We start from the raw sequence: 12,158 nt of genomic DNA, 5'->3' as shown, positions 1-12,158 counted from the left end.
GGTATATCAAGAGGTTTGAGGTGTTTCAAGAGCCTAAAATGAAGTTTGTCGAGTCTAGTTTCCAACGCAACAAACTGTTCGTCAATACGACATCAGAGTAGGGAGTTATGGGCATTTTAAAACGGACTACCAGAAGCCCGCGAACCTACGCGGAAATTCCAGAAACCTCTTAAAAAGTCCACTAATTTCGGCCCACCAGCCCAACCCAAATTGGACTACTATATATACCCCTTTAAGTCATCTAAATCACCTAATTTCTCACTATTTCTCATCTCCACACTTCTCTAGAGCCTTCCACACTTATCTCCCCATTATAAGAGAGTTATTGAGAATTCTTGAAGGTGCTACAACATTCCACAACCTTCCATACCATTGAAAGAGAAGATCAAACATCAAAACCTTAAGATAATTTATGGAAGATAATTATTCTTGCTTCTATTCAATGTTGTGATGAACTTGAGCTTGGGAGAAGTTGAGTGAGGGGAAGTTCTACCATTATAAGGTATGTTCCCCATCTTATCTATATGATTGAGTTGGTTTAAAGGTTTAATAACTCTTGAAAAGGAAAAGAATCAAAGTGGAAAAGTCACAAAGTATTGAATTGAAGATGATAACTATGGGATGAATTTGAAAGGAGATTTTGGATTAATTTGAGATTAAATTGAATATAATTCATTGATTATGGTATTGTGGATATTGTTATGGTTGGTTGAGAAATTGGGAAAACATCGTGTGGGATGTTTTATGGAGTATATTGGTGTTGATGATGATGTTGTTGATATTCGGGTTACTATTGTTGCTGTTTTGTTAGTGTTGTGATTTCGGGCTAGGGATATAAACAGGGGAGATGCTGCCCGAATTTCGACAGCTTTTAAAAGGAATTAATTTGAGGGCTTAAGACAAGCATATGACGATAAGACTAACAATAGTATAAATTTTCTTGAATGTAGATTTACGAGCTTGAGAGGACAAGCGTTAAGTAGTTAAGTTAAGGCGACCGAAAAGGTATGTTAAGACTATCCTTTCATTCATTTTGGCACGATCCTATGATATGAACGAACAAACGAGCATATGAGCTTCCATATTACCCTACTCTTAGAAGCGCTAGGAGTACTTCAGTCTTTGATGATCCTGTACCCCTGTTATGATATTCCTTCTGTTCATGGGTCTTGAGATTTCATGCTTTAGTGATGTTAGCTCAGTAATTGTCCACCAGAGGTAATATGACATCATATTATTCTGAGAGCCCTATTATTTCATTTTACTTATGCATTGCACCCATTCTCATTCTTCATGTATATATAAGACACATTTGACAGGGGGTAACGATGTGGCCAATGTTGTTGCGTTCATGTATATATACATAAGGCACATTTGACAGGAGGTGACGATATGGCCTATGTTATATATACATATATATGTTTCCTGATATATAGTCATACGGATTCATTCAGATTCACATACTCGCTGGCATGTCTCAGATGTTTTTCCATGATTTTATGTACATGTTGATCTTATGCCTTACATACTCAGTACATTATCCGTACTGACTCCCCTATTGCTCGGGGGGGAGGGGGGCTGTGTTCATGCCCGTAGGTTCAGATAAACAGAGAGGCGGTCCAGCTTAGTAGGACTTCCACCCAGTAGTGGTCAGTGCGCTCCACTTGATTCGGGGTTGCAGTTCATTTTGGTATGCTATTTTGACTTGTGTATATGAGTATGACGGGAGCCCTGTCCCGTCCTCTCTACAGCTTGTACTCCATTAGAGGTCTGTAGACAGTTGTACATAGTTGGGATGATATGTAGCCGTGACAACTCTTATTTTGGTGCACAACATGTGTAGCGACCTAGTCAGCTTGCACTGTTATTCTTAGCATACATATATATATATATATATATATATATATATATACACAGATGGTTGCGAGTTCTTGATACAGAGTCATGATGTCATTCTTTCAAGTCAGTATAGTTCAGTTATATGTCATATATGGGCAACCCTATTATTTAGTAAGCCCCAGGTACGAGTAGATGGGTGCTTGGTCATTTGAGGTTAGGCACTCCCCACGACTCATCGATTTGGGTCGTGACAACACCCCAATTTAATAAGCTGTTAAGGCACTAACCCCCACCGAGTTAGTAAGCAATCCACAACCCAAAACTAACAAAAGATAGATTAAGCAAGCGAAAATATCTTACAAGTCAAATTTTAGTTTTTAAAACCTACAATAGTCATAACATAAAGTAAGAAATGCAACTCCAAAAATCTGGTGTTTCTAGTACAAGAACCTCTAATGTAAGAGTACCAGTTTGAAAGAGTAGAAGTAACTGTCTGAAATGTAAGGACAGAATGTAAAGGTAGACGGAGAGGATTCGGTGCTACGAATCGGCATGTAGCTCACCCCAAACTCTTCAGAATGACCTCCTCAACGAGCAGCAGCTGGATAGTCTCGCAGACCACTGGCACTAGGCACCAAATCTGTACACAAAAAGAGTAAAACAAGTATATCGTGAGTACAAAGAACAACGGGTAGTCAGCAGTATCGTCGACTGACATAAGTGAAATGGAGACGAGGGATGCCCTATGATTACTACTTCTACACTTAACTGCTATTAGATCGCAATAATAACAATAATCACTTAATCTCTAGTCATAACCTAAGTGAAGCTACTAAACCACCAGTCCAACAGGTTTTCAATAACAACCAAGCAAATCAAACAATTCAACTCAAACAAACCACAATAACAACCAACAAGATAGAATAAATGATATGATATGGAACTCATATGCAATGCAAGGTCTGTAATCATCTACCGGTACACACACATTTGAACATTAATGAATCATGACCCATAGGGGACTCGCAAGGTCAATATACCAACCAAGAATTCTTAGATCTCCAAGATCACATCGGGTCTTAGCCATTTTAAGCTTCCAAATCACAACACTCGCCCTTTTTGGGCCCCCATTACCTGTCATATAGTCTATCTGTCTCAAAATATCATCAACATTCCGTCGATAACCATTTCCCATTGGACCTTTCATCGGTACCATCAATGCATATGAGATACCATGATAAGCATGAATAAAGCATGCAACAAGATAAGCAACCAATGCTAAGCAATAAAGAACAAATCTATAGATATTTTCCACTTTTAAACGAGTATTAGGGAGTGATGAGAAACACATGATCACAGTCAAGACAGGTAATAGTCACAAAAGCATGTATATAAGGGACCTCATATCCTAATCACAAACACTATCATTCTAGTATACTAGCTAATGCCCAAAGCATGGCATTCAGACCAAGCTATACAATTGAAAGTAAACAAATACCCTTAAAATGAATTACCGGTATCTGATACAAGTTTTCATCACCTTACAAGTATCAGAGCCCCCTTACGTTACCCCATTTTCCCCTCTTATTAGGTAAGTTTTAACCAACCATAACACTTAAGCTAAGGCATACAGTATCAACATGCCTAGTTAGAAGTTCGAAAATCACAGCAGAGCCTTGCCCTTTCGTAAAGCTTCCAAATACTCCCAGTCTGTTCAAATACGGATTAAGCATAAGAATACGAGTAAGTCGATACCCATATTGCCTTATAGAAAATCCGGGTCTAGATAGTCAACCCAAAACCCCATTCTAAACCTTAAAGGTCAAATCCGTAATTTCGTTGGAAGAACGAGTTCAATAAGGTTTAATTAATAATCGAGGAAGTCATACAAGTCTAATGATACCCATATAAGCATACGTCAATTCCGAACCCAAAAGTCACCTAAAATAGGATTCAGAGCCACAAAGGGTAAAATAGAAATTCAGTCCAAAATAAGTTTACCCAAGACTTATAGAGTCCATATACCAAAAATGAAAGAAATCTATTCACCAGTTCATGCTTAATTGAAGAATCTCTAAATTCAAGCCTAGGGTTCAAAAACCCCCCAATTTATTACTCCCAAAGCAAGAATCCAATCATGATAAACCTCAATAATCTATAAAATAATCAAAAGAAGAAGGTTAGAATCTTACCCCAAGGATGTATCTTGCAAAAATCTCCCAAAATCCTCTAAAACTGAGCTCCCAAAAGATATTTTAGTGAATAAGGAGTCAAGTCACGAATTTTGGGGTTTTGAGATTCTACCCAGATAACCCACTATCGCGATCAAGGGACCCAGCCACGAGATTGCGAGGATGCGGAAGAGTTGCTCATTGTGATCGTGAAGACCAGCTTGACAGAAGCTCCCGAATGTGATGCCTTTTTCACATCGCAAATGAAACAAAAAACTGCAGAAACTTGAAAATATGGTTTTTGACTCCATCGACCCGAAATCCCGAGACTCATCTGGAACCTCCCAGATACAAACCAACTATGAATCCTAGCATAAAAACATGCTACAAACTCATCCGCACACTCAAAATTCTCAAAAGAGGTCGTCTTGACCCAGTCAACCTTAAACGCCTTAAAACTAACTTTCAAACCAAAAGACTAAAATACCCCCCAACCTTCGGGAACTGAACCAACTACTCAACCAAGCTATATTCGACATTCCAAACTACTGAAATCGCTGAAATTCCCTAAAAGACGCGCTTACACTCGATGTATACTTTAGTCAACTCCACACTTATAAACTTCCAAATTTTCCACTTTCTTACAAAAAACACATTTGATTACCTCGGTAATCGCTCCACATATCCCACAAGTCAAATATACTATAGCAAAACTAGGGAAAAGGTCAAAAAGGGGCAAAACAGTCAAAATTACTAAAACGAACTAACGGTTCGTTATATCATGTTGGATTTTCTTCAGTATCAGTACGGTTCGATTAATTTTTGGTTATTTTACTTTTAAATGTCACCTATAATACACACTATTACGGTTCACCTTTACGTGGGTGAATAAAAGCTACTAAGAGGTTGTGGACTCTATTTTGTATTTTATATTTTTTAGAGTCGCCACCTAATTTTATAAAGGAAATTAGAAAATCGAGTAAAGGGTTTAGTCAAACAAGAGATAAATCCTTTAAAACTAGAGTTCATGTTAAGGATTCTAGTGATCGTCTAGGGAAGTGTAACGACCCGTTTGGTCGTTATTGCTTTTCCAATGCTTTTGACCCTTTCCTGAGCTTTTTTAGCTCATATTTGACCCAAAGGGACTGTCGACACGCTTCGCGAGTTCTTTGGATATGATTTGGGTGATGTTGGGTGAAATTTGAGCTTAAAGCGAAAAAGAGTTGACTCAAAGTTGACTTTTGGGTAAACGGACCTTTTTCGAAAATTCTTCGATTCTGAGAGGTCCAGTTAGTCTTTTAGAACTTGTGTGTATATTCAGTTCAGTTCCCAATGCACTTGGGTACATTTTGGTACTTGGGTTAGGAAGTTGATTTTGAGGTATCGGGGGTTGACTCGGTCAATGAGACATCCGTTGGGAATATTGAGGCCACGGGTTCGTTCGTAGCGTGTTTTTATATATATTTGCATATATGGTCTGTGAGCATATAGCCTCGAGTGATAGTCGGGATTTCTGGTTGAATTAGTGAAAACTTGGGAATTTTTGGTGTCTGGTGCCCGCTATGGCGGCACCAGGACCGCGGCAGCGAAACCCCTTCAGCGATTACCCTGTCGCTGTTGTGGCTTGTGTAGTTGGACAGGACCACAAAAGCGGTCATGGGACAGTGGAAACGGTGCCGCTGAAGCGCTAGAGGGGGCGCTGAAGGGGGTGACGGGCAATCAGATTCATTAAATGTGTGTTAAAACCCCTAGTCTTTTATTCAATACCACTCTGACTTTAGAGCTTTTGGGGAGCACTCAAGGCTGTTCTTCATAGAAAATCATTGTGGTAAGTTCTTTCATCTTCCTTTCCATTCCATGTTACATTATTCACCTTAGGAATCCATTAATCATGCTAGTTTCCTTAAAAAAATGGTGGATTGAAAGAGGGTTTTGTGGGTTCTTCATTCTAGGCCATTAAATGTTGAATTATTGACTGGGTTAGCTTCATTAAGCATGGAATCAGATGATTAGAAACTATTATTGCATGATTCCTTCCTAATTAATGGCTAATTTATGGAATTGAAAGTTAGGGTTCATACGCAAATTTGGGGGTTTTGCCTGGAATCCGAATTTAAGTGATTTGTTAGTTCTTCTAGCTTATAATTGATCTGAATTCATCACTTAGAACATTGATTTCATGTTGAGACCCATAGATTCGTAATTTCATCTTTTTAGTTCATAAACCCCATTCCATATGTTGGGATATGGGTCTTGAATAAAAGTAAGGTTTGAATGATGTTTATTTTTTATTCTAATTTCATAATTCGGATGTGATTAGACTTCCATTATCTCAAGGCTCAAAGGAACGGAAAGACTAAGGTTTGACTATTGGAGACTTTATTGTTAGGCCTACCAGGTAGGTTACGATTTACCTTATGGTGAGACTTCGAATAGAGAAGCGTATGTTTAGATGATATTGTTGAAGAATGCATGTAAACCTTCGGGTATGAAGTTGGGTTGAATATTGCCTTAGGTTGGGCCTTGTTGAATGATTTGGGGGCTAGCCACCCTGTTGTGTTGTTGACTTATCTTGATCTATTTACTTACTGGCTCGTTGCCATGTTGAGACATTGGGTGTTGGTGATTAGTGATATATCATGATTATGATATTGTGGTACTTTACTTTGATTTGATATTGAGATGAGAATTGTGATTCCATTGTGGCTTATTGTGTAGCCTGATTTATTGATACTACTTGTGTGACATGTGTGGTACTTTTTGGGATTGAATTGTTGTTGATATTACATTGCATCATATTCATACTCACTTCTACGATGCAATGATATTGCATTGTTATTGTACTGAGGATGGAAACTGAGAAGGAAATACAGAATCATTGAAACATCTTATATATCGAGTCATCTCTGGGCTGTGTACGGAATGACTGATACAAGGAATATAGGTGGGAAGGAGTCATCTCTGGGTTGTGTGCAGAGTGACTGGTACATGAACTTCACTGGTCCCCCATGGGTTGTGCTGCCGAGATGTGATGTTCCATCAGTTGGAGTACATTTGTATGATGCATATGCATTGCATTCATCATTCATACAGTATTGCATTGCATTGTACCTCTTGGTTTTATGTGATATTGTTGTGATATGATTATGATACACTGGTTCAGAATGTTATACTAAGACTTGGCACAGTTGGGTTTAGATGCTAAACATATATGATGACTTGTTGTGCTATGATTGTGAAATACTAGTTCGGAATGTTATAGTGAGACTTGGCACAGTTAGAGTTAGATGATATATCATAGGTGATGGCTTGTTGTGATATGATTGTGATATACTAGTTCGGAACGGTTATACTTATACTTGGCACAGTTGGGTTTAGATGTTATAACATAGGTGATGACTTGTATTGTGGTTATGGATTCGTGTTGACTTGTACCTTGTTGTTTTACGTGTTTATCTTGCTTTATTGTCTTTATATATGTCAGCTAGTCTTAATCGGCCTATGATACCTACCAGTACTTGTTGTTGTACTGACCTGTACTTGCTGCATTCTTTTATGAATGTAGAGTACGAGGTTGGATCTACTTCTTCCCCTCGTGGCTAATTATCGAGGTTGCTGACGAGTCTTTTCAGGGTGAACATGAGGACGTTCACCGCTCAAAGACTCTTCTGTTACTTATGTCTTACCTTTCATTCCGAGACATGATTTGAGACTGCTTTTGTATGTTATCACTATTCAGACTTGTAGTATTGGACTTAGTTGGTCTTGTATGACCAGACCAGATACTGGGGTGGATTTCTTTTACTTCCGCTCTTATTATACTATATCTGTGAGACTTATGTTATTTTACTTTCTTCCGCTATTTCTATTATTTGTTGAATGTTGGGTTAAGGGCTCACCTACCAAGGTGGGAAAGGTAGGTGCCCGCACGACTTAGTGAAATTGGGTCGTGACATGAAGGTTTTAAGCACCCTAGTATTGAGGATCTTACAATACGGTTGATCTATGAGCTTTAATGTGTGATTATTTGCTATAATATTTTCTCTCTTTGCAAAATCGTCATGTCAATATTATAACTCCATTTTGTTTTTGGCAAACTATTTTTAAGGAAAAAAGAGTTGGTTTCTTTCAAAAAATGTTTATAAGGGTTTATATTCACTTCATTTTCGGACCTAAACCCACTTAAGATTTTCTCTTGAGTAGAGTTCCTACTAGTTTGGTCCAATGTCATGATTTAATCCTTATAAGTCTTGGGTACATATATGTAAGAAAATAAATGGAGTATATCTCTCTTGTAAAATAGAATAGGTTTTTATATATGTGTATACATAAAGGGACTTTTACTTATTATTTTCATCCTTTTTAGCTCATTTGGGTCAACCAGATTCTAACCAAAGCCATCTACTCCTCAAAATCAAAGTCCAAATATACCCTTTCTTGTTCTATTGCCTTAAGGTTTGGGCTTAGGCCCCAAAAGTCTTGAAAATACCTCAAGTCAATGTAAGTTAGAAAGAGTTAATTTTTTCTATATTTTCTTGGAAATCTGGTTTTATTCCAATTTGTCCAAAATTAACCAAGTTACCAACTTTGTAAATAAGGCCCAAACTATTTAAGTTTGATTTTTATTAAGTCCACAATGGTCCGCATCCGTTTCTAGTTTTCTTTTTCTCTAAAGGCTAAAGGCTCAAATCTCTTCTCGGTCCAAATTTGTTTATGCCATTCAACTTATCAGTTTAAAATTATGAAACCTATCTATATTTTTTGCAAAATCCAGAGTTCCCCAATTTCATGCAATTATCATTCGAACCGTGCTTAGGTTGAAAATCATTTTTGAAAAATGTTAAGCCAACTACCCGAGCTTCCTAAGTTCTAATTGCATTTTTGGGTTTCAGTAATAACATCTATGTTGTTTATGTATACAACCATAATACATACAAACTATATATATATATATACATATACAATAATGGAAGGAGAAAGAGTTAGGCGGGTGTGCCTACCTAAGCCCACCTGTTGACCATTTTCACCCATGGTTGAGCCTTCTTATTTTCGTCTATGGTTAAGACTTGATCAAGAAAAAAGGAAGTTGGGCCTCTGGCCCAATAGGCTTTGAGTGAGGAGACTGGCCCAAGTAGTCTGTGTCGACGGTTCCATTCAAAAGGGAGAGGGGAAAAGGAAAATTGCGGTTAGAAAGCATCTAATTAGCAAATAAATCAACAAGTATTTAAAAGGAAGACACAATCATATGCTCAAACATATACGTGTATATCTGTCCAGTATATTTTCTACACTTATCAAAATAAAACGTGCCAGAGTAAAAGCCCAAATTATGATTAAGGCGAAAGAAAAATCAAAGAAGCAGGCCCAAAATATCATAACATGAAGACAAGAAAAGCCTAGTTTAGAAAATATGCAAAAGATCATAAAGGGGTAGGCCTAAATTCAATAATAAATTGGGGAAAAAATGAGGAGGCAAGCCCAAATTATTGATAACAGTGTTTTTAAAACCCAAGTTCTGGAGGTATTCCTCCAATATACAAGATATGCCTCTTGATATGTACCAATGCATATATGAACTGTATGTATCCTATATATTCTATGTATGTATGTAGCAACAACAAAAAAATCAAGGACGGGAGATAAAGCAAAGTAGTCTCATGCTAAACCTATATCTAGATGTACTTATAATGTGATGTGCTTGACACACACTTTACTCATATACTCATTAAGGGGGATCCTAAAAATATCTTCAATATTATAATGGTATGCAACATCCCCATACTAAATGCCTAGCCTCACACATATAACATATCTCTCAACATACTAAAATATAAAAGTCCATAGCAGCACCCATGTTCATACCACATGACATCAACAGCCTCCACAGACACAGACATAAAACCAAGCAGATAGACTCAAAACATGGCATGTTCATACTTTAGACACAACATAATTTACTCATAGGCAGAGGGTCAAATATTTCATGCAGGACAGGCTTGAGGGTAAAACTGATAACACAAGGCACACAAGAAAGGACTATTAATGAGCTTACAGATCCATGATAACAAACACAAGGTCATTTATAAGGCTAGACAGGTCCTTATATTTCATATTAATCTTAGGCCAGTGAAGATAAATATAGAGGGTTCATTCAGGGACTAGAAAAGGCATGTTGACTCAGTTATAAAAACATTAAGCTGCATCTATTAGAATATTTCAAATCATGCCCAAGTAACTATTCTAAACATTTTAAGCCATCTTATTTTATCCTAGCATGTACACTCTAGGTGGTTGAACTGAATTTATGCATTGAATATGGATTAGGCTAGATCTACTAATGAACCACCAAACAATAAATCACATAGGCATTTCAACAGAATAAGTGTTGAAAACCCTGATCGTGTTAACAATGGGACTAGATTAGCAGCAATAAACAAACAGTAACAAACATTCCTGCCTATTCCAAGCTATGCACATGAGTAATTAGTCACCATACCTATTTGTCTAAAATACTAACTAGGTCTGGACAAAAATAAACTGAACTACTACAATCCAACAAGAGACTACAATAAACAAACTGAAACACACATAATAGACACAGTATAACACACATAAGGCAAAATTTAAACTAACAGACTATAGTTAAGCAGCATTCAAACCCATCACAATCCTAGAAGCGAACTAGTCAATGCTCAAGCAAGATACATGAATAAGCACTACACATAATCCAGCAAAACCCCCCATAAGCATACTCTTATTGATTAGCACATAATTACCAAACTGAACTAATCTAAAGCTACTAATGCAAACATCAACCAATTAAACTAAACTAATCACTAAGCTAAATTAGCACACATAATACAAATAGCAACAGCGTGTAAAATCACTAAAAAAAAGGCATACGAAATTACTAAAAATAAATAAGAAAGGAAAGAATTTTACCTTTTCTACGCGCAGCCTGATCGAGAATGAAATTGGAAGCTTCCTTGCAATCCTCGACCTCGAGACTCAGCCATAAACAAGAAGAATTAAAATTAAACTATTGCTTGACAAAAACTAAGAAAAATTTAACAAAGTGTCCAATTCTAATGTCGGTCACTAGTTAAAAATCCTAGTATTGAGTTTTTTGTGAATATGCCAGATATTCGGTGTGTTAAATGTGAAGGGTTGGAGTTCTTTATATAGAACCCCCCAAAACACCAAATTGTTGTTTGAAATCGATGTGGGACTAATTGATTCACAAAGATCCTTGTAAAATTGTGAGGACCAATAGAAATTGCGAGTTTGAAAATCAAATACAACAAAAACTATTAAGGATTTTCAGTTCTTTGACCGTAAATTCATAAAATCAAGAGAGAAGGTCGAATCTCTACCTCTTTTAGTTGATATATGGTGGATTCGTTCAAGAAGCATTAAATGCTTCCTCAAATCAGCTATACACAGCCGGTAAAAGCACCATACGTCTGTCTATTTGCCATTTTTTTACCGTAGATGATGAGGAGAGAGAAAGAAATCTCTCAGGCGGCTAAGGCTTCTTTCAAACCCTTTGGTTTTAGAGAAAGAGATATCAGGGTGCATTTGGCATATGCTGAACGCATATGTTTGGTAAATAAGGGATTGGGCTCTATCAATTTTAGGAAAAGGAAAGGGGCAGCCTAATATATATATAACAGCCAAAGATTAAGAGTGTCCATTAATTGAACATTTCAATCGTGGCCAAATTATAACTAATTGACCAATTAATCCCTTTGTAAAACATGGCTATACGCATAAAGTGACTAATTTTGCAAAATATAACCAAATTGATTTTAAATCGTGTAATTAGCTATTTCAATTATAACCTCAATTATCACATAGCAAATAATTTCAATTATAACCACAATTGGGCACACCAATCATAAAGGCAAAAAATGTGATTATGCAATTTGTGAAATTTGAGAGGCAAATTGATTATTTTATTTGATTAACCAATTTCCTAGAATTAATGAAGTAAAATATTTGGCAATTTGACACTTGATAATTTGAACAATTAATTGAATAATTATTTTGAATTACTTTCAGATTTATGTTGACAAATACTTTAATATTAATAGTAAAATATGTAAATTATTTTTAAATGACTTACAATATATATTTGAAGTTATTTTG

General features: G+C 36.6%; 1 long non-coding RNA gene across 1 annotated transcript; it reads right to left on the bottom strand.

Annotated features, from left to right (window-relative positions):
* Positions 1 to 2,162: 2,162 nt before the first annotated feature.
* Positions 2,163 to 11,625, bottom strand: LOC132617166 (uncharacterized). Its single transcript, XR_009573640.1, has 3 exons — positions 10,953 to 11,625; positions 9,011 to 9,146; positions 2,163 to 2,479 (listed from the first exon to the last, which is right to left on the bottom strand). It is a non-coding gene; the product is annotated as an uncharacterized LOC132617166 (long non-coding RNA).
* Between the last annotated feature and the right edge of the window lie 533 nt (positions 11,626 to 12,158).

This window comes from Lycium barbarum, chromosome 11 (assembly GCF_019175385.1).
Source record: "Lycium barbarum isolate Lr01 chromosome 11, ASM1917538v2, whole genome shotgun sequence".
NCBI lineage: Eukaryota > Viridiplantae > Streptophyta > Magnoliopsida > Solanales > Solanaceae > Lycium > Lycium barbarum.
Note: the sequence above shows the minus strand (reverse complement) of the source record. Positions and strands in the feature narration are given on the sequence as shown.